Below are 21,061 nucleotides of genomic sequence, written 5' to 3' on the forward strand. Positions count from 1 at the left end.
GACAGCTGGGATTTTTGCTGGGTGCCGTTCCTTGCATTTGAGAATTTTGTTCCCTCCTTCAAGGTGAACTCCCACTTCCATTTTCAAGCCTCAGTTCAAATGTCAAACAATTTTATGTGAAGTATTAACTGAGCTCCCACGTCAGTTAATTGCTCTGTTCTGGGTGTTCTCACTGTTCTTGGTAAATATCTGGATCACAGCATTCATCATGTACTAGCTAATAACTTTCACTGGTTTAATTAACATCTGTAAGCTTCAGTCTCCTCATCTACAAAATACAAGTGTAATCAAAGAACCCGTATCAGAGGTTTATGAGAATTCAAGGAGGTAATGCATGGAATTGCATATTATATAGTAAATAAGTTTTCAAATATTAACCATTATTTCATTCCCATCTCATTGTACTACAGTTTCTTAAAAGATATTTTTCTCACCTCACATGGTTGGTTTCTCTGAGGGTGTGCGTGGTGACATATATTTTGTATTTCCATATTTTGCAAAGTGCTCAGCCCAGAATGGAAACTCATGAGCTCATGCAAGTTACTTCACTCCTCCATCTCTAAAATGATCAGCCTCATATGGCTGAAATGAGGATCAAGGGAAAACATGAAACTGATTAGCATAGAAAGCCTTTAGTAAATGTCAGTGGCTATCATTATTTAACAGGTTTGAGTAAATGCACAGGTGCATCTAGGAGGGCAGAAAACTCTTCCCCGTCACCAGTTTCTTCTTCATAGACTGAGAGGCTAGCGAGCCGTCGGGGTTCACTCTGGCTAGCTCACAGATAGACCTCTTTATGGGACATATGCGATAGAGCGAGATTTTAGGTTTTGAGTCATTAGGACCTGGCAGCCCCTATTCCTACTGTTCTGAAGAGAACACATAAAGTGTGGTCAGTGAGAGACCCAGCCAGTCTTGATGCATCTTTCCTGACGAGAGGATAAATGACTTCCATGCATCCTCTCTATTCTTCACTGGACTTTTGGCCAAACATCTGTCTGAAAGTGCAGGGCATGGCAGAGACAGAGTAAATAAGGCTCTCTCCTGTAAATTTCGGCAATCACAGCAAATGCCCGTGGATGACTCGGCAGTGGACTGGGTAATGTGTATCCCGGATCAGCAGAGGTTAGATGTGGAGGCAAAAGAAGGTTGATTTAATGTGGGGTAGAGACACTCAAAATAATTTTGTCCTAGGATAATTAAATTAACATGGAAATTCCTCACCTCATTCAGGCTTAAAGGAGGAGCCTCTGCATCACCTCCCATTTGCTTCTTAACCCAGGGATGTCTTTTTCTAATGCTTTGTGGAGTGGTTCAGCAGTGGTGGCTGCTCAGGAGAGAAAATAAGAAATAAAAAAATCTCTACTGAAGAGATACCTGATACCGGAATTTTGCTCTTCAGTAGGTCCTTGGTCTCGGGGATTCGAAGAATGAACCCACGGACCACAGATCAGTGGTAAGATAGGATTTTTTATTATTAGAAGTTAGAAAGGAATACAGAAGAAGTAAAAAGCATCAGAGCTTTTGGAAGGGGGCAAAGAACTAAATGAACTGGGGAGTCTCTACTCCCAGTTGGGTTGGGCTCTTTATCTAGGGGTATTAGGTCTTAAGAATTACACTGGGCCAGGACTTGGCAAATAGAAACACGTTTTCATCGTTAATGAGTGTTATTGACAAAAGAATGACTGCAGTCCCTCCAGCTCAGGGCAAACGGTAAATTTTTCCCTTCATGAACTTGCTCATGCCTAGGAAAACTGGGGTCCCCTGTCCAACCTAGAATGGGGGGTTAGAATCCTGTATCACTACTTTGTTTGCAGAGGTGATACATCATGCCGCAGCATGTGCTAGTTTGGGAAGGGAATACGTGCCTGAATTTCAAATGTCTTTAATAGGAGACGCCTCGCCAATTGTCTGTTCCTTTGCTTAGTTTTCCTATCTCAGTCCATTTAGAATTCATCTTTAGATCAACCAAATAGCTGTTTCTCCTCAAATGTGCAGATTCCAGGGCTGGCTGGAGGTGCTCGTCTTAACCTCTTTCTTTTATTAACAACCCTTTTAATTGGTAATCTTTTTTATGTGGAATGAGAAAATGAACTATATTTATTTGGATCGCAAGGTATAAAGACAAGCAGTAACAACAGGCAAAATAGAGTCTGAAAGGAGACCCAGGACAGAATTTTTCTTTGATCTGACTCCCCAACTTCCCAAATTAGCATGTTTGCTTTTGACAATAAACTTCTCCAAGCATAGATCAAAGTCATTAACTGTACTACTAAATCAGCCACAAATTTCTCATCTCCTCAAATTTAACTTTCTATCGCGACAAATGAACTGAAGCTAATGTGATACGTTGTCCCTGTGCACATTGCTCTATCCATTAATGTTGTTATTAAAAAGCAAGCAACTCAAAGCAGGGTGTCTACAAAAATTAAATTAATAATAATTAAAATATTAATTAAGGAAAGTGTGACTTTCAGAGTGTGACCAATACCAAGGAAAAAGAAACAAATTAGAAACTATTAGTGTTGGGGCCCAGATGAACTTCGTCTATAGAGTTCAAAGGGTTTCATTGCAGAGCTATGGTACGTCTGACCAAAGAACTAAAGGAAACAGAGCTTAAAGAATTAAAGTCTATGTGTCATCATTACCAAATGGATAATATTCAGAAAGAGATAGAAATTATATAAAGGAACCACATGAAAATTTACTAGAGTACTCCAAAATGAACTTGAGATGGCAGAAGACTCATTAACTTGAATATTGATGAATAGGAATTATCCACAAAAGAAAAACAGAAAGAATGAAGGAAAATGAGTGGAGCCTCAGGGACTGTGATGTAGCATCAAGTACATCAGTATAAGAGAGTTTCAGAATAAGAAGGCAGAAAAAGCAGAAAGCATTTCAGAGGTAATGGTAAAAATTCCCCAAGTTTTATGAAATATATCAGTCTCCATCATGGAGAAGCCCCCCCAGGTCCAACAAACGCAGAGAGACCTGTGCCTGGACACGTGATCAGACTCTTCGAAGGTAAAGACAGAAAATCTTGAAAGCACATTAACAGAATAGATAAATTGAAAAATATTTGTCAGAGATTATTATTAGGGTTTGGGGGCAGAAATTGACAAAGCTGATCCAAAAGTTTCAATGGGAATTCACTGGACCTGCAATAACCAGTTTTGAAAAATAACAAAGTTAGAGAACTTACATTTCTCAATTTCAGAACTCAATATAAAGCTACAGCAACCAAGGCTTGGCGCAACATTGGCCTAAGGAGAGATGCATAGAACAGTGGAACAGAATTGAGAGTCTAAAGATAAATTCTTACGATTATGGTCAATGGTTTTACTTAACATACACAAGACCCTAAGCATATTTGAAGCAGAAACTTTAAAAAATAGTTGTATGAGCAACCAAGGATTTATGTGGGTGTTAAATGTAAATTTTATAGTTTCATCAAGTCAGGATGCAAAATGTTAGAAACTAGGGCGGCGCCTGTGGCTCAGTGAGTAGGGCGCCGGCCCCATATGCCGAGGGTGGGTTCAAACCCAGCCCCGGCCAAACTGCAACAAAAAAATAGCCAGGTGTTGTGGCAGGCACCTGTAGTCCCAGCTACTCGGGAGGCTGAGGCAAGAGAATCGCTTAAGCCCAGGAGCTGGAGGTTGCTTTGAGCTGTGTGATGCCACGGCACTCCACCAAGGGCCATAAAGTGAGACTCTGTCTCTACAAAAAAAAAAAAAAAAAAAAGGCAAAAAGAAAAATGTTGGAAAGTACCATTTTCTGTAAGTCTGATCAAAATAGAGTTATAAATTAAGTGTTGCACATATCACACACTCGGTTATTTTAAAGAAAAGCTATGTGTACCATGTACTTTGTCTTGTAGAAAAGAATGCCCCAAGACTGGGTTTCTAAGGTGAAGCGTTGTTCTGGCAGGATGCATAGGAGTTTCATTTTACTTGATAAAGTATAACATTAAAATACTGAAAAATAGGAAAGTGTAATAAAAACTAGAAGATTAAGGATGAAAGTAATTAAAAATACAGAAAAAAGATAATTAAGAAAAAGGACCCTTTGGTGACATTTAACGTGATCTTTGCTATAAAGCTATACATAATCTCCTTAAAGAAATGAGAACATAAAAATATTGAAGCACTTTCAGCTAAAATATTATTTGTGTGTTTTAAGTGCTTTTCACTCTAATTCATTAGTTCCATAAAAAAACCATTTTTTCTATTTTTGCAAATGCCCTTTCATGAAAATCTTAAATCAAATAATTCTGAAGCATCCTTGAACTTTCCATAGCACTCCTGGAAATAATATATTTTGAAGCACTCTCATTCCCCTTTAGGGGAAAAAAAAAAAGGTCAGATTACTTTAAGTTTTCCTTTTTTTTTTTTTTTAGAAAAGCATTCCTTCTATTCCTCAATTTTTATGTGAACACGATAATAAAACATACACTATAAGGCCCCCATTAACTAAGGTAAATTTCCCGTGATTGTAAAGCATCCCATTAATGATGAGGCTCACTTGGCTGCCACTTTCAATGCCCAGTGATTCTGAAGCTGACTTAGCAGATCTCGCTGGCTGGGCGGAGGTCTGTTCCTTCCTCTCCTCATCATTACAGGATGAAAAATGTTCATTATAGTAGAACAAATACTGAAGTGCGCCTATGCATGTTTAATTTTCAAAGCATTTTCACAGAAATACTACCTTCTTTTATTCATTTAATTTGCTGAAGCTGATGGGACTAATTCCACTTAATAGCCTGGGAACTAGATCATTGGCTTGGTTAATATCCTACCTGTCACTGTCTCTGATGCCAGAACTGGCAGCCACAGCTCACATCCAGATATTCATTTCTGGTTTCAGAAATCGTTAAGTCAGAAAATTATTGCTGATGTCAAGGACATCCTTTGAAACAGAAGACACGTGAAAACTGAAGTTGGCATATGGTAGAAAGTGAACGAAAGCAGCCAAAACCCAACCTAAACTCATCAGTTTCTTTGTCCATAAAATGGTAGGGACCTTTTTATCTTTTCAAGGTTGCGTTGGGGATTAAATGATAGAGTTCACATTGGCAACGTTTAGCTCATGGGAGACCCTCAACAAACAGTAGGAAATAATAAAAATGCTAATCGAATGTGATTTAAGTAGGACTATCATTAAATAAAGGGTACAGTGCCACTGCTCACAGCTGCTAAGCTTGAGGACTCACTTACCCTGAAGCCTTTTTATAAGAATGCGCATCCATGCAGAAGCGGTGCACTCCGTGCCGGGCCCCGTGCTAGTTGCTGCTCTTACAGCAGTGAGAAGGAGTCCCTGTTCTCAGGCACTTTACGTTTTATTTTTTTAATTCTTTATTAAATCATAACTGTATGCATTAATGCATTTATGGGGTACAGTGTGATGGTTTGATATACAATGTGGAATGCTTACATCTAACTGACTAACAGAACTGTCTCCTTGCTTACTTATTTTTGTGGCAAAAACATTCATACTGTATTATTAATAGAAATGTATCATTGCACCATGTACAGTAGGTTGATCCCCCCGGGACCCTTCCCCCCTCCCCCCTCTCTCCTCTTCCCTACTTCTTTCTGGACTATAGTTATGCTTTACCATTCCTGTGAATGTGTAGGTGATTATATACTGATTTCATAGTAGTATTGAATACATTGGATATATATTTTTTCCACTCTTGAGATTCTTTACTAAGAAGAATATGTTCCAGCTCCATCCAGGTAAACATAAAAGATGTGAAGTCTCCATCTTTTTGCATGGCTGCATAATACTCCACGGTGTACATATACCACAATTTGTTAATGCATTCATGGGTCGGTGGGCACTTGGGCTATTCCCTTGTCTTGGCAATTATGAATTGGGCTGCAGTAAACATTTTGGTGCAAATGTCATTGTTGCAAAATGATTTTTGATCATCTGGGTAAATACCTAGTAGGGGGGATTACAGGATCAAATGGTAGGTCCACTTTTAGTTCCTTGAGTGTTCTCCAAACTTCTTTCCAAAAAAGCAGTATGAGTTTGCATTCCCACCAGCAGTGTACAAGTGTTCCCTTCTCTCCACATCCACGCCAACATCTGTAGTTTTGGGATTTTGTGATGTGGCTAATCTTACTGGAGTTAGAAGGTATTTCAGAGTGTTTTTTGTTTGCATTTCTCTGATTAATCATGAGCATTCTTCGTGAGCATTTTCTCATGTGTTTGTAGGCCATGTGCCTGTCTTCTTCAGAGAACACATGGAACTCAGCATTTGCAGTCCAGGCTATTCCCATAGATTTCTACCACCAAACGAGTGCTTTTACCAGAACTCCAGAAGTGGAACTATTGAGTACCCAGTGTTTGCCGACTGAAGGAGGCTGGGCAGAGGGATTCCCTGGGGCCTCTCACAGACCACAATCAGTGTCAATGGCCCTGAACCCACACTGCAGACTTAAACCCAGTTGAAGAAATCCTCTAATGCTCTAATCCTGGTCCCTCTGAAGTGAGGAGTTCATCATTTTAGAACTTGGAGTGTAGCCTTTGTCACCATCTTCCTTAAGATACTTTGATTTCCTGTCTAATAGGTATTAAGTCCTTTCTGCTTTCTTCCCTCACCTCTTCTCTGAGTTTTAAGCTCCCAGCCCCACATGGACTGCAGACACTGGGCTGTGAATGTGCTTTCACTCTCTCATCAGGAGATTCTTCAGGCTTCTGTGTTGCCCTTGATTGTTGAAATCTGTTCCATAGGGAAGACCCCCTCCCCCAGCCTCCTCTCTTATCCCTACATCTATTTCTGTTTTAGGAATCTCTGTCAACACCCTTCTGACCTGAAGCTACTGTTAATCATTTTCAGGTTTGATTCCTAGGATTAAGAAGTCAGTTTCGGGCGGTGCCTATGGCTCCAAGGGATAGTGCGCCAGCCCCATATGCCAGAGGTGGCGGGTTCAAACCCATCCCCGGCCAAAAACTGCAAAAAAAAAAAAAAAAAGTCAATTTCGTAGAGGTTAGTGGCTGCTGAAGGGCAGGGCCCCAGGTAGACCTCAGCAGAGATGAGGGTTGCTAAACAGCCCCTTGAGCTTGGCTGTTAGTTACTGGTTGTTGCAGTTTGACCTTGAGCTAGACCTTGAATACAGCCTACCCTGAAATTACTAATGAGGCTGAGACAGGTTATGGTAAGTAGGTAGACAATGTGTGTGGTTTCCAACTGCAAACTGGCTGGGACCACTGTTTTCTTTCTTTATTATTATTTATTTCATTTCATTTAATCTTGCAGAGACAAGATCTTACTCTGTTGCCCTGGCTGGTATGATTACAGCTCCCTGCAGCCACGAGCTCCTGAAAGAGCACTCCTTAGTAGGCCCCCTGGTGGCATTGCTGGTTCCAAGCCTGGGTCAGGCATCTTACATCTGCTGCCTCCATTTCCATTCTGCATTCAGAGTTGAGGAGGTAGGAATAACACTGGAATCATACAGCTTATTTTGTTATTTCAGGTTTGCTTAGGTGAGATTGATTATCTAAATTTTAAACTTGGCTTTGGTTTTCTAGGTCTCAAAACAGTGTCTTGAGATGCAAAAAGTTCCAACTAGAAGGCATGGTTACTTGCATTGTCTTTGATGAAATCACCCTTCTCCTATGTCATAATAATCTCTGCTGAGATGGGAAATGTAACCAAGTCTTACTTGAATACTTACTGAAGTTGTCTTTAACTCTACACTGGTATTAAAGTACATTTTAACTCAAAAAAAAAAAAAATACCCGAGGCATCTCCTTACTCAAAGTATTAGTAAACCATCATGTGCTTAAAACTTATTGTACCCACCTGAGGTAACTACAGTGGAAGTAGACCTCCCAAGGGACTGTAACCAACTGGTCAACGTAGGAGGTAGTCAGCGTAAGGAACTAGGCCTCTGTACCGACATGTACATGTGGGGCATGTCTGGACTATGAAAATCAACCGAAGGTGGTGGTCAATGTAAGGAAGTGGTCAGCACAGGAAGGCAGTCAGCAATGGAGGTTCCCCTGTATTTAGAGAGGGTTAACTATGGAGATTCTACTGCATTTGGTTTTTGAGACGTAACTCACTTCCTTTTGAGACAAACTAGGAAAGCATCCAGAATGTTCATGAAGATAGTGATCTAAATACCGAGGCTGGTAAATGTAAAACAAGAAAACTCTGGTTTGAATGTATTCTGTGTGCTTTTGGCTGCCTGCCTTCTTTCTGTGCTTCCAGGAAAACCAAGGTCTTTTCAGGTTTCAGAATGCACTGGCTTTTTGAATACTTGAAAGTTATTATATGTCCTGGTGGACTATTTAAAAGAGATGGTAAGGGAGCTGTTTCCATTTCGATCTAAATGCATATTTTGCCACTGTTGCTACACTCTGATAGAAAGCTTCAGCACGCCAGGAGTGGTTCTATTATGTCTTGAAATAATAATTAAATTTGTTTTTAGTTTCACTCTTTGACTTCAAAATTGACTTTTCAGTTTGCCTTCCTTGGGCTCCATCTCTGGATCCCTAGAATATTTCAAATGCCTGAGGTATTCATGGGCTGACTGCCAATTTTGTTGCAGTTTGTTAAAGCAATACCCTTTAACCACTCCTCCAGTGGAGACATCCCTTACTCTAGGAAAAAAAAAAAAATGTTCTTTCTTTTTACCATCTATCTGTAAGTTAAATGGCACATCATGACTAATAATAGTCCCTCCTAACATTAATGTTCTGAAATGAATTCCATTTGTTTCCCTAGTAATTATTCCGTTGCCTTTTTAAAGTGACTATTCAACTATTTAGTTGAATAGATTACTGATACGGAATTTTGTTCTGCTGAGTAACTTCTTTCAGTCCCCAGATCCCACCCCTTCGTCCTAACTTCTTGCATGCTCAGGGTCTGTGGTGTTACACTGAATTCTGCATTACCAGGGTCTACTCCTGGGAACTGTTCTTTTATTAATAAAAGAATCAGCTTCGGGTTTGATTCCTATCTTTGCCTCCTCCCTATTTGGCTTTGAAATTAAAACTATATGAACTTCGGCTTCTGTGAAATTCAGAGAATAATAATGGTGTTGGAAGATTGTGAAAAAGAGAAAATAAAGGCGTGGAAATCACTTCTTGGCATGTGGGCAAGCTTCTGGACAATGTTAATTATGATATTCCTGCTGTGAAAGGCATAGGAGAAAGGAGAAAAAGAGGAGGAGGAGGAGAAGATGAAGGAAAAATGAGAAAAGCAGGAGCCTATAGTGGCTGAAATAATGAGACTGTGGCTTAGTCTTTTGGGAAGGTTTTGGAAGAACCCCTTCCTTTTAATTTGCATAGTTCTTCCCTTCCCTGCAATTACAAAGTGTAATGAGTGTCTCCCTGAAAGTTATAATTTTCCTTCACCGAAGATGCCAGTAGAAACGGATTTTAGTTTCTCCCCGTTAGCCCTTTGCCTAACCTTTGACCTCTCTGCCTTAGTTAAGTTTCACCTCGCCCTTCGATCAAACTACTTCACCACTTCTGTACCACTGTGACAGCTCAGATTTACCAGCGAGCCCTTTATCCGCCACCTGCCAAAGGGATGTTTCGACCCGATTAGATAATGTTGGAGCTAGATGTAAAATTTAAATAGATTCTGAAGCTGCTGTCTCTATTTTGTAAATTTCATAGGAAAAAAAAATCCACTGATTTTAGTTTAGTTGATTTAACTGTCCTCACTTCAACTTAATAGAAAAGAGTAATTGCAACAGCAGCTAAGCAAATGGCGAGTAAACGCAAAAGTTAATTTTCAGTACGACTAGTCCTTAGAGTTTAATAGCCAATAAATATGAACACGGAGTGACACTTGCCTCATTACAAATGTAAACACACATATAAATGTACCCAGAAGCAATTTAAAACAAACCTAGAGCTCCACCTCCTGCGTGGTTAGGCCTGAGCCATTTTCATCAAGGTTGTCTTTCCCTTTGATTTATTACTTCCTACCTTAGGATCTTAACAAAGAGAGAACAAATACTCTTTATATAACACTTGCCATTAAGGAAAACCTTGCTTGAATGTGTATTTTTGTCCAGAACATCACCATTTGCCCGAGGCCTGCCCGACCTGTAGTGTGTTTGAGACGTGGATCTGTCAGATGTAAAACTCTGGGCATCACGGCAGCAGGGGAGAAAGGCCACCTCCTCCCGCACAAGGAGCTGCTTCAGATTCCCTGGTGCTTAGATTCCATTGCTATATTGTCAAGGTGACTTTTCTGCACCTTCTTTGTTAGGAGATGCTTTGATTACACAGAATTCTTTCAGTTTTTCCGTGCCTTTGCTCTGTTATAATGAGATGAGAGAAAGAGAACGTCAGTTGCTGCGTGAGCTGGTGACACTGGTTAGAACTCCCTTCAGATGAAAGGCTGGAGTTAAGAAGCACTCTTAGCTGGGTACCCTCCGGTAGGGCTCGCCTTCCACGGCTGAGCACAAAGATGTTTTCGAGTCTCAGCTGTCGCTCTATTCAAATGCCCTTTACTCTTTTTCAGTAATAACTTTTGTCACTATTGCTTTCATGGTTCTGCTCAAATCTTTCCTCTCTCTCTCTGCCCTCATATATCTAGATACAGTAACTCAAGATATCAACTTTTAGTCAATGACAAACCACATATACATACAACATCGACCCATAATATTTTATTTTATTTTATTTTTTTAGATGAATGGGTGTGACTACGTTCCAACAAAACTTTATTTACAAAACAGACAGCAGAGGTTGAACTGTGGGCCATAGTTGTCCACCTCTAACTTAGAGACCCATCTCTTGGCCGCTTGGACCTCAAAGGGAGTGAAGGTCACTACCCAAGGTTGTAAAAGTAGGAGGGACCAGGAAGAAGTTAAAAATCTTAACACTGTTCCCTTTCAGATCAGATGCAGTCTTGAATATTTAGAAATATCAAATGTGGCAAGATTCTACGTATTTTTCAATTTCCTAAAAGTTTAATGACCCTATTAGTATATTCATCATATTTTATATGACAAATAAAAAGGATGACAGTAATATGGAGGGAAAATGCATTTGTAACATGTTTTTTTCCATGTTGTTTATACCATGCTAAGGTGAACATTAGGACTCAAATGCTCAACACAGAGTAAAAGATGATTCTTCATGATCAAGAAAATCAGAAATAATATTTCATTACCATGTTCTAAGAGTTGTAAGTATAAATCCATCTCTCTCAGGGAAGGAAAACATTGAGAGGCACCTTAAACTATTAAGGAAGTATAGAGTTCAAAGTAAAGAATTCCACCTTAACTTACTGAGATAAACTGGAGTTTTGCAATATGTCCCCCATAGAGGGAAACAAGCACCTTGGAATACTAAATATCAATATTGGAATGTAACATGTAACAGATTTTAATACTGTGTTTTTACTGTAACTTTTCTATGTCTAGTTACGTTCGGATGCATAAGCACTTACCATTATGTTGCTGTTGCCTACAGTATACAGCACAGTCACAGGCTGCATAGTTTTGCAGCCTGGGAGCAATAGGCTATACCATATAGCCCAGGTGTGTAGTAGGCTAGACCATCTAGTTGTGTGTGAGTACGCTCTGATGTTCATACAAGAAGAAATCACCTATGGACTCACTTTTCAGAATGGGTCTCTATTGTTAAGAGAGGCATTACTATATAAGAAATAAATTCCTGGGCAGTGCCTGTGGCTCAAAGAAGCAGGGCGCTGGCCCCATATACCAGAGGTGGTGGGTTCAAGCCTGGCCCTGGCAAAAAACTGCAAAAAAAAAAAAAATAATAATAATAATAAAATAAAATAAGAAATAAATTCATTTTTAGCACACATTGACTATTTTATCTAAACAAAATTTTAACAAAATTTGGCCTTTGCTGCAGAATCAGCATCAAAATTGCTTATGCTAATCTGGATGCATTGAGGTAAATTAGGTCTATTTTAATTGAAGTAGATGGTTTCAGTGACTCCATTTTAAAGAAAACTCCACTTCTGAAATTCTGTTTGAAAAAAAAAAATCTGCCTCTAAATGTTCCCATTCTTAATAGTGAAATAAATAGACAATCAAATAGCTTTTGCTAAAAGAACAGTGATTTATACCTTGCTCAGAGAGACATTTCGAACTGGAGAACGTCTGGGATGTTACGACGACTTTTAGAAATTTACACACATTGTGTATTTTTATCATAAATTTGAATTCAGACTAATTTGCACTGTCTCAAAGAAACTGAGGAACTTCGAAAAAATTATGTACAATCGCACACATTATTTTTATACACTGTGTTCTAAATTTTATTCGTCTAGCAACACGTATTGCCCTTAATTTAACCAGGCCATAGATACCATTATATATTCTGCCCTGTGACCACTGGCTCTCACTGGTTCACCAAATATTGGGTAAATAATTATCTTACTTGTTTTTGTGAATCTTTCTTCAATATATGTGTATAGCTCACATTTATTTCAATGTTTACTATTGGAAGAGTTTTGCATCTTTATTTAGAAGTTTGGTGATGTGTATGGACCAGAAATTTTCTTTAGCCACTTATCTCTTGTCACATCAATTAGCCTTGGTTTTCTTGGTTTCATTATACATTGTTCTGTTAAAGTTGCAGCTTCTGAGAACCTATTGATATTAAGTGGAGACCTGCTGTTCTTGGGTTTCTAGCAGATTATCTGTATAACTTTAGTCAAGAAAAAAAATCCTTCCTTTTTTTCCTTTCTCTCTGATATCCTTCTCTGAAGTAATAGAAATAATAATAGCTGATTTAGAGGTTGTACCTGCCAGTGAGTCTGGCACTTAGTAGATGCTCAAGAAATGAGGGACAGTTGTTACTGGGAACAAACTAAAGCTATTTTTATCCATATCTATAAAACGGAGAGATTTATATAATTGTAACTTAGCATTTTTTATAGATTATGTAAATTATATAGATTTATGTAGATTATATAAATATAATTTATATAGATTATGTCGTTTTATATAATTGTAACTCTGCATTTTTCCAGATGGTTCTTTGAGATAATCAAATGGTCAGTGCCACCAGCAATCAACTAAGTGTTCTTATTTTGCATGCCACATTCTCACCAAGGCTACCTCCCCCTCACTGTTTCTTTGGTTTTTGGTTCTTCATTTCTTTCTCTTGACAAATGTTTGAGCCAATTGTCCCCCCCGAAGTTCTGAAGTCAGTCTTATACCCCAGCTTGTAACTGCCATGTGGGATGGGACGCCTGTGCGATCCCCGTGGTGAGGCACGCAGATGAGCAGAAATACGTACGTGTGTGCGTGTTTTTATGCGTGTCTGTCTTCCTTCGGAGACCACAATTCTCCATCCTGATAGTAAATCATGTCAGTCAGCATGGCTGAGATGTAGCCTCCCGGGGAAGACAGAATGCAACCAGGTAGTAATATGGATGATATTAATCAGTTGATGCACAAAATGTTATGCAATATACTTATGCCCAAGGGACGAGGATGGTTCAGAATTTGCTTCTGAATACATTTCTTTTCAAATGAATACTAGTTTAACAGTTAAATAGAGAGGAGCCCCAAGTTAAAAGGTACAGTCTACCCAGAGAAAAAAGGAGGTTGCAAAGTGAAATATGAAGCATAGGAGAGACCTACATGTTTGGAAACCTTCTTCCTGAGGCTTTAATAAGGGGGGGAGGTGAGGTAGTGTTAGAAAAGGGAGGGGAGGAAAGTAAGCTGGGGCCAGATCTGAAAGAATATATGAAGCTGTGTACCTCCCCTATGACAGGGGGTATGCCGGACATTTCAGGCAGATTTTGTCTCTAAACTCTCAAAATAATCCTACTTTAGACATGATGGAAGTGAGGCTTTGCATGTGAGGTCCCCAGCTGTCCAAGGTCATGCTGAAAGAATATATTGGAATTGATGTTCAGAACCAAGTCTTCCAGCCAAAACCCATCTTCGCTTTGCCTCTAAGATGCAATTAAAAAGAAAACCACGTAGATGTCTTTTCATTTATTTGGGCTTCATTAACTTCTCTGCTTGAAGATAAATCTTTGGGATATTGTTTTTGTGTCTCAAATTTTATTGAGAATAGAAAACAGATGTCCTACAACACTTACTTGGGCTTGATTTTGGGTTTCTCGAGAGTGAGTGGTTGCTGTCCATGCCAATCGTATTCTGCAGGAGATTCTTTTTTTCTTCCGTCTGCATCTTTTCTCATGTATGCATCCTTGCTATTGCTCACACTTTGCCCTTAAACAGGGGTGAATTTTAACCCACTTAGAGTCTTTTTGTTTGCTCTTATCATTTTTCTCAGATCTGCAGCAAGAGGGCTGGTTATCTAACGTTACCTACCATTCTGAAGGTGGCGACTGTGGGGAGGGAGTCGTGACCTGGAGATTTCTGTCAGGAGCTCTGCTTCCTAGCAAGATGGAGAAGGATCCTATCCTGGCAGCCAGCTGTCTCTTTCCATCCTCCCTGGGTCAGTCTGTGTGCTAGACGTAAAGTATGACTGAGTCTAACCTGTCCCCAGAGGAATGCCCTGCTGTACTCAAAGCTGTGATGGTATTGCTATGAGGCTCAAGGCTATAAGGAAGGGAATTTCCAATCTCTGCTTCCAATCTGCCCTCAAACACCCCCTTCCTCTAATATAATATCATTTAATTTAAGAAAGAACAATTCTCTACATTAGAATCAGCAAGCAGTTTCTATAAGGGTCAGATAGATAGTAGGTTTTAGTGGGTCATCCTCTCTCTGCTACAACCACTCAGCTCTGCCATGGTAACATGAAAGCAACCAGCAACAGTCTGTACATGAAGGGTCATGGCTGTGTTCCAATAAAACTTTATTTATAGACTTCGATATTTGAATTTCAAATAATTCACACAATTATTTTAATTTGTTTCAAACATTTAAAAACATAAAAGCCATTCTTAGCTCACAGGCTAAACAAAAACCAGCAGCAGGGCGAGAGTGTGCTGACCCGGCTCTGGGCAACTTGCTCTGGACTCCTTCTGCAAGGTAACTTGACATCTGACCATTAGGGCCTTCAAGCTGGTGATTTCTCTCCAGAATTTCCAATCCAGAGCAGCTTTGGCTAGTTATTGTGCTTATGTCATTTCTACCTGCAGATTGATAGCTTCCATTTTCTTCTGTATCGGTGCAACCCTTCTCCTGGGTGATGTGAACAGGGGAGATGTGTAGGTCTTGTTCACAAGCCCCTATTTAATTGAAAAGCAAAAGACGGATTTATTTTCTCTCTGGAAAATTTCTTTATCACTTTCCCTTTTTGAGGAAATGCTCTAATTGAACTAAATTCAGTTGACTACTAACTAGAACGTAATTTTTGGAATGAGCATGTTTGAACGTCAGATGCTTTTTCAAATTATTCTTTCTAATTTTTCTTCTTGAGATCATGTTGCAAATGGGAAGATAGCTTTGGCAAGTTGACTCAAGGATTGACAAAACAGAAGTGTGAATAAGACAAAAAATAGATGCCAGGGCCTACTCTTGTGGTTGCTGTTCATTCATTCATTTACTCAGCAAATATTTAAAGGTGCCAGGCACTACCTCCCAAAGTGAGATCTCACTTCACATCTGTCTTGACTCACAAAGATGAGTAGAATGCAATGCTTGTCTTCTAGAGAACTTCAGGGGAGACAGAGAGCCAGGAAGGTGTATTTTTACATAATGCTTTTGCGAGTTGTTGCTCATGGTGTAGGACATAGGAACTTCCAGTACCTGGGAAGAAGCCTGTGCTCTGTGCTGGCTGCGTGGTGGATGAAGCAGCCTGGTCTGCAGGTGCAAGGTCCTGGGCCAGTTGCTTTTTTTCCCTGAGCCATAGGGTTTGAGAAGTGCGATGACCACGTCATCACAGCCTTGTTCTAAAGAGTAAACTAGTTGTCATATGTACACATAAAGTACTCCACAGCACGTGGGTCTTAGAAAAAACTTACCAGAGAATAAGTTTGGTTTTTGCTTGATTCGTTCCATATTGATAAACTTACGGCTTGCCGGAAACATTATAACTATTTACTGCAAATTTACTTCTTCTTCTTCTTCTTTTTTTTTTTTTTGAGACAATCTCACTCTGTCACCCTGGGTAGAGTGCTATGGTGTCTTAGCTCATATTCTTGGGCTCAAACTCTTGGGCTTGAGCAATCCTCTTGCCTCAGCCTCCCAAGTAGCTGGGATCACAGGTGTGTGCCACAACACCCAGCTAGTTTTTCTTTTATTTTTTTAGTAGAGATGGGGTCACGCTCTTGCTCAGGCTGGTCTCAAACTCCTGAGCTCCATGTGGTCCTCCCAGAGTGCTAGGATTATAGGCATGATCCACTGAGCCTACCCTAAACTTAGTTCTTCATCAGACCTAGCCTTTATTGCTTCCTATGGGCTTTTAGTATAGCAGGTTCCCATGTCTATGGGCAACAGAGGTATGTAAAGTCTTTCCATTGGGTTGCTTGTCAAACACCTTTTATGATGATGATGATGATGATGGTGGTGGTAATGCTACACATCAGAAAGTAACTCTTCTGTAAATTATATTAAATATTTATTAGCTGATTTTGTCATCTTTTCTGTGTGTCTGTTTACAGATCAATAGTACTCGCACATATTCTGGTGATGAGCTGCTCAGCGGACCGTGGATTGATTAGACTCTGTCCGTCCCCATCATGATGAACAGAACCAAGGCTCTTCACTAGTAGGTATTTCTTATTCAATATCATTTGCATGGTTAGGTATGAGATTTTCAACTTTTATAATGAAAAATGTGCAAAATGCATGTATTCGTGTTGCTGGTATGCGATAGGGGTAGATTTCATCAGTCTTTATATCAACCAACTGTTCAATAAAGGAACGTGCTAAAAATGTATCTATTAAATATATTAGTATGGAAGTTTATATGTGTTTCTATATAGGCAGAATTTTGAAGGATTTTACCTCTCCTTTAAGGGAATAAAAAAATTCACTGTCAAATCTCAATGTCTTCTGGTCCTTTAATAGTGTATGTGTCTGGAAGCAATGTAGGCCTAAAAATTTTACCTCATTTCTCTTTGAAAACAGTTTAATTGTATCATTATTTTCCATGTGCTTCCACTTGTAGATGTGTAACATAGCTAGCCCTTGTATGATATATGTGGTGTCATGGAAAGAGAATTATACTCAGTCAGAATATTTTTTTATTTCAGCTTCAACATTTATCATCCAGGCATCAGTCTCCTCGTTTGAAAAAGTTGAGAACTAATTTCTCCTTTACCTAATTAATAGTAAGACTACTTTAAGGGCCAAATGAAGTAATGACTGTAAAATGATTAGCTGACTATAAAATTCCATATTAATAAATGGTATTATCTGTGATTGGCTAATGTTAAAAATAGGGAGTGGGAAAAAGGTGTGACTAGAATTTTCTTTTCAAATTCATTAATGCATCCTAATATTTTGCTTTATTGACTTCAGCTATAAATGGTAAAAGAATCATTAATTTTAAGTTCTGACCCCAAATAATTTTTTAATTTGAGAAAATTATGTATAAATAAAATATGAGAAAACACGTTTCTCACATAAACATGCACATACTGGTCTCCACTAACCATAAGGAATTTCTGCTTCTGCCCCACAGAATATCTTCTTTTTTATTTATTTATTTAGTTTTTTTTTGTCACCCTCAATAGAGTGCTGTGAAATCACAGCTCACAGCAACCTCCAGAGATTCTCTTGCCTCAGCCTCCTGTGTAGCTGGGACCACAGGCACCTGCCACAACACTTGGCTATTTTTTTGTTGCAGTTTGGTCGGGGCTGAGTTTGAACCTGCCACCTGTGGTATATGGGGCCAGCACCCTACTCACTGAGCTACAGGCGCCGCCCGTATCTTTTCTTTTATTACATTTTGTTGGTTAGATATTTGTACTTGGAGAGGAAGGATACATTAAATGTTTTTTACATATAGTTAATGTCAGAATAGTTAAACAATATCAGAATTTGATCAGATATTACTAATTAATATAAATTTAATACTTTGGTTTACCGAAATCTTTTTAAGATTTTATATGACCATTTTCTCTAGCTACTACATAATAGCTGCTTGCTTATTTGAAACGGAAGACTGAAAATGTAATCTTAAATATATTCAGTAATAGGGAGAAAAAAAGACTTTCCACCAAATTTAAGTAAGTTATATAACCAGGCCTATCCAATGAAAATGGTTTGCAAATTCTTGTCCAGGAATTAGATATGATTTTCATTGAAGGAGCAGTGGTCCATTAAGTAAATAAAATGTGTGCATATAAATGAAACCTAGATCCTAATGACAGGTGACACGTGTCACTTGCTGATATTGTAGCTGAGAGCTTAAGTACGCAGGGTCTACACTCATACTGCCTGAGGTTACAACCCAGTTCTATCATTTTTTAGCTTTCTGAAGTTGGACGAGTCATTTAACCTCTCTGTGCCTTAGTTTGTACATCTGTAAAATGAGGCTAATAACAAGAGATGTTATCTTTGTTACATGGGGTTGTTGTGTGAGTTACATAAGTCAGTGTGGCCAAGCGTTTGGGACTGCTATGTGACACTTGGTCAGGCATCACTAGTTCCCTGGGAGTGTGGCATTACCATGATGAGTACAGATTTCAGAATCAGAGAGTTCTAAGTTCAAGTATAGGTAATTGAAGAATTTAGAGTAGCTCAAGAGCCTCAGTTTCTGAGAAATGAGGTCGGAATAATTGTGACAAATTGCATACTGCTTTTGGGATGGTTTAACATGGCATCTGGAAAACAGTGGTAGTGATCATCTTTGCTGGGAGTCATAAAGATATAATCACAAGCCACGGTGCAGCTGCTCACCATGTAATCCTAGCAGTCTGGGAGGCAGATGGGGGCAGATTGCTTTAATTCAAGAGTTCCAGGCCAACCTGAACTAGAGTGAGACCTTGGTCTGCACTAAAAATAGAAAAATTAGCCAGGTGTTGTGGCAGGTGCCTGTGGTCCTAGCTACTCCAGAGGCTGAGGCAAGAAGATACTTAAACCCAAGAGTTTGAGGTTGCTGTGAGCTATGACTCCACAGCACTCTGGCCAGGGTGACAGAGTAGATTCTGTCTCAAAAAAAAAAAAAAAAAAAAAAAAGAAAGAAAAGAAAAAAGGGGAGATCACAAATTATTATATAGTGTGATTTTAAAGTAATATTTAATATGAGTCAGACATCATTTGAATTTGCAAATGTCCTGGCTATATGTTATATATAGGTGACATTTAAGAAATATGCCCTATTATAAGACTACTTAATTTTTTTATTTTTTGCAGTTTTTGGCCGGGACTGGGTTTGAACCAGCCACCTCTGGTATGTGGGGCCGGGGCCCTACTCCTTGAGCCACAGATGCCACCCCATAAGACTACTTTTGTTAGACTTAGAATTTCAAGGAAGATAAACACATAATTTAATAAAATTACAAATATTGCTTGAGTATGGCATCCTGATTTAAAAAAAGAAATAAAAATGACAACCCCCCCTTGGCTTTTTTAGGCTTGTCAGAAAATACCCAATGAATGTTTAGTTGGTTACGAAGTTTGGGCTGTCACCATGTTTAAAATGACTTTTTTATCAGGAGAGAAGGAGAATGAAGGACAGGGTGGCAGAAGGTGGAATGTGTGTGGCAGAGGGACGGAGGGCAAGTGCTTGAACTTTCACCTTTGAGACCATTTACCGTCCTGCATGCTTTTTTGTTACGTCATTTTGGCTTGCATTGGGAAAATTCAGTGGGTACCAAAAGTGGCCTTATCCAAATGAGTATTGATTTATTTTCAAGGTGAGGAGCACTCAAAATGTGGGGCAGTATTTGGAGCCAGAAGCACAACTGCATGTTTTGTGGCCGTCTCTAGTTCCATGGACAGCCTGGCTGATGACCAGAAAGCCAAGTCTTGTTCCCTCACGTGTTCATCAGTGACAGCGTTTGGTTTGCCCTTCTCCGTATCCATGCTCAGCAGCAGCCAGAGAGTTTCCACCTGCATTTGAATCTGACTTGTTTATAATGCAGATGGTAATATTATCTCTGGCTCCTTTGCACACTCTCCTTTGTGCTTCTTTATTTTTGCAGTAGCTTTTTAGCTTTTGTAGATTTTTTTCCCCTGATGAGGCCGGTAGTGGTTGTAGAGGAGACTTTTGAGCATAAGTGCTTTGGGGACAAATGCCACGGTAAGAATTTGGGGGAGAATTCCATGGTAAGACCTCACCTACCCTGGGCACAAAGCAGGCCTGGCTGCTGCCGTTCTGTCCCTCCTGGGGGCCTGGGTTGGAGATGCCGGGGGCTCACACTGTCCTGTCCCTCCCCCCTCCCCCCCCGTTCCCTATCAAACGCCAGTCCTATGAAACAGACAGATACTCACGGATTTCTGCTTACTTTTGTGATTTTGTGGTTGTCATGCTTACCATAAAAATTATTTGTGGCTTAAGTCAGATGCCACTCTACTTAATACTTCTTAAAAGAGTATTAAAGGAGTGATGTTTTTACTCAATATCATAGGCCCAGGGTAGAAAGCAGACACACGGCATTCAGACTGAGGTCTCACATAATTTGGAGACAGAAGATAGATGAAATCTTTGTCTGTGGGATTTGAAGAGGGTGTAGTTAAACCCCGTACAGGACAAAGTCACGGTGGGTGCAGGAGTTGGATCCCAGGAGTGCAGCTGAGAATGGGTAGGCTGCACTGCAGGGTGAGCGGAAGACTGTACCTTAAGGCTCATCTGCTGAAGAATGACGGGAATTGGACCTAGAAAGGTGGGTTTGACCCTCTCTTGTGTCTGCAGCAGAAATCCTGTGCCTCTTTGCTGACCAAGCTCTACCAACGACATCCTCCTTCCCTGCCTGTCAGGAGCCCATGAGATTTTTGGAGCTTGCATGGACTGTCCATTGATCAAACCCCATTCTTCTCTTAGACTCAGTTTACCTGCTCTGTCATCTATGAAAACTCCGTCATCTTCCTCTTAATAGTGGCCGTCCCCTGCTTTCCCCTCACCTCATGCTGTGTCTACGCCTCTTTCTACACTTGTTTGCTTCTTTTGCAGAAACTGGTTGACCTGAGCATCTATTCTATTACTCTGTCAGCTTGTGGAGGGCAGGCCC

General features: G+C 39.7%; 1 protein-coding gene across 5 annotated transcripts in view; it reads left to right on the plus strand.

Annotated features, from left to right (window-relative positions):
- Nucleotides 1-21,061, plus strand: part of CHRM3 (cholinergic receptor muscarinic 3) — a 507,331-nt gene that overhangs the window by 143,990 nt on the left and 342,280 nt on the right. For 4 of the 5 annotated variants that reach the window (XM_053607907.1, XM_053607908.1, XM_053607905.1 and 1 more), the window contains exon 2: nt 16,544-16,650. The gene's annotated coding sequence lies outside the window, so the exon portion shown is untranslated. Of the gene's footprint in view, nt 1-16,543; nt 16,655-21,061 lie in introns of all 5 variants that reach the window. The other variant, XM_053607909.1, reaches the window with a different exon arrangement.

Source organism: Nycticebus coucang, chromosome 10 (assembly GCF_027406575.1).
Source record: "Nycticebus coucang isolate mNycCou1 chromosome 10, mNycCou1.pri, whole genome shotgun sequence".
Classification (NCBI taxonomy): Eukaryota; Metazoa; Chordata; class Mammalia; order Primates; family Lorisidae; genus Nycticebus; species Nycticebus coucang.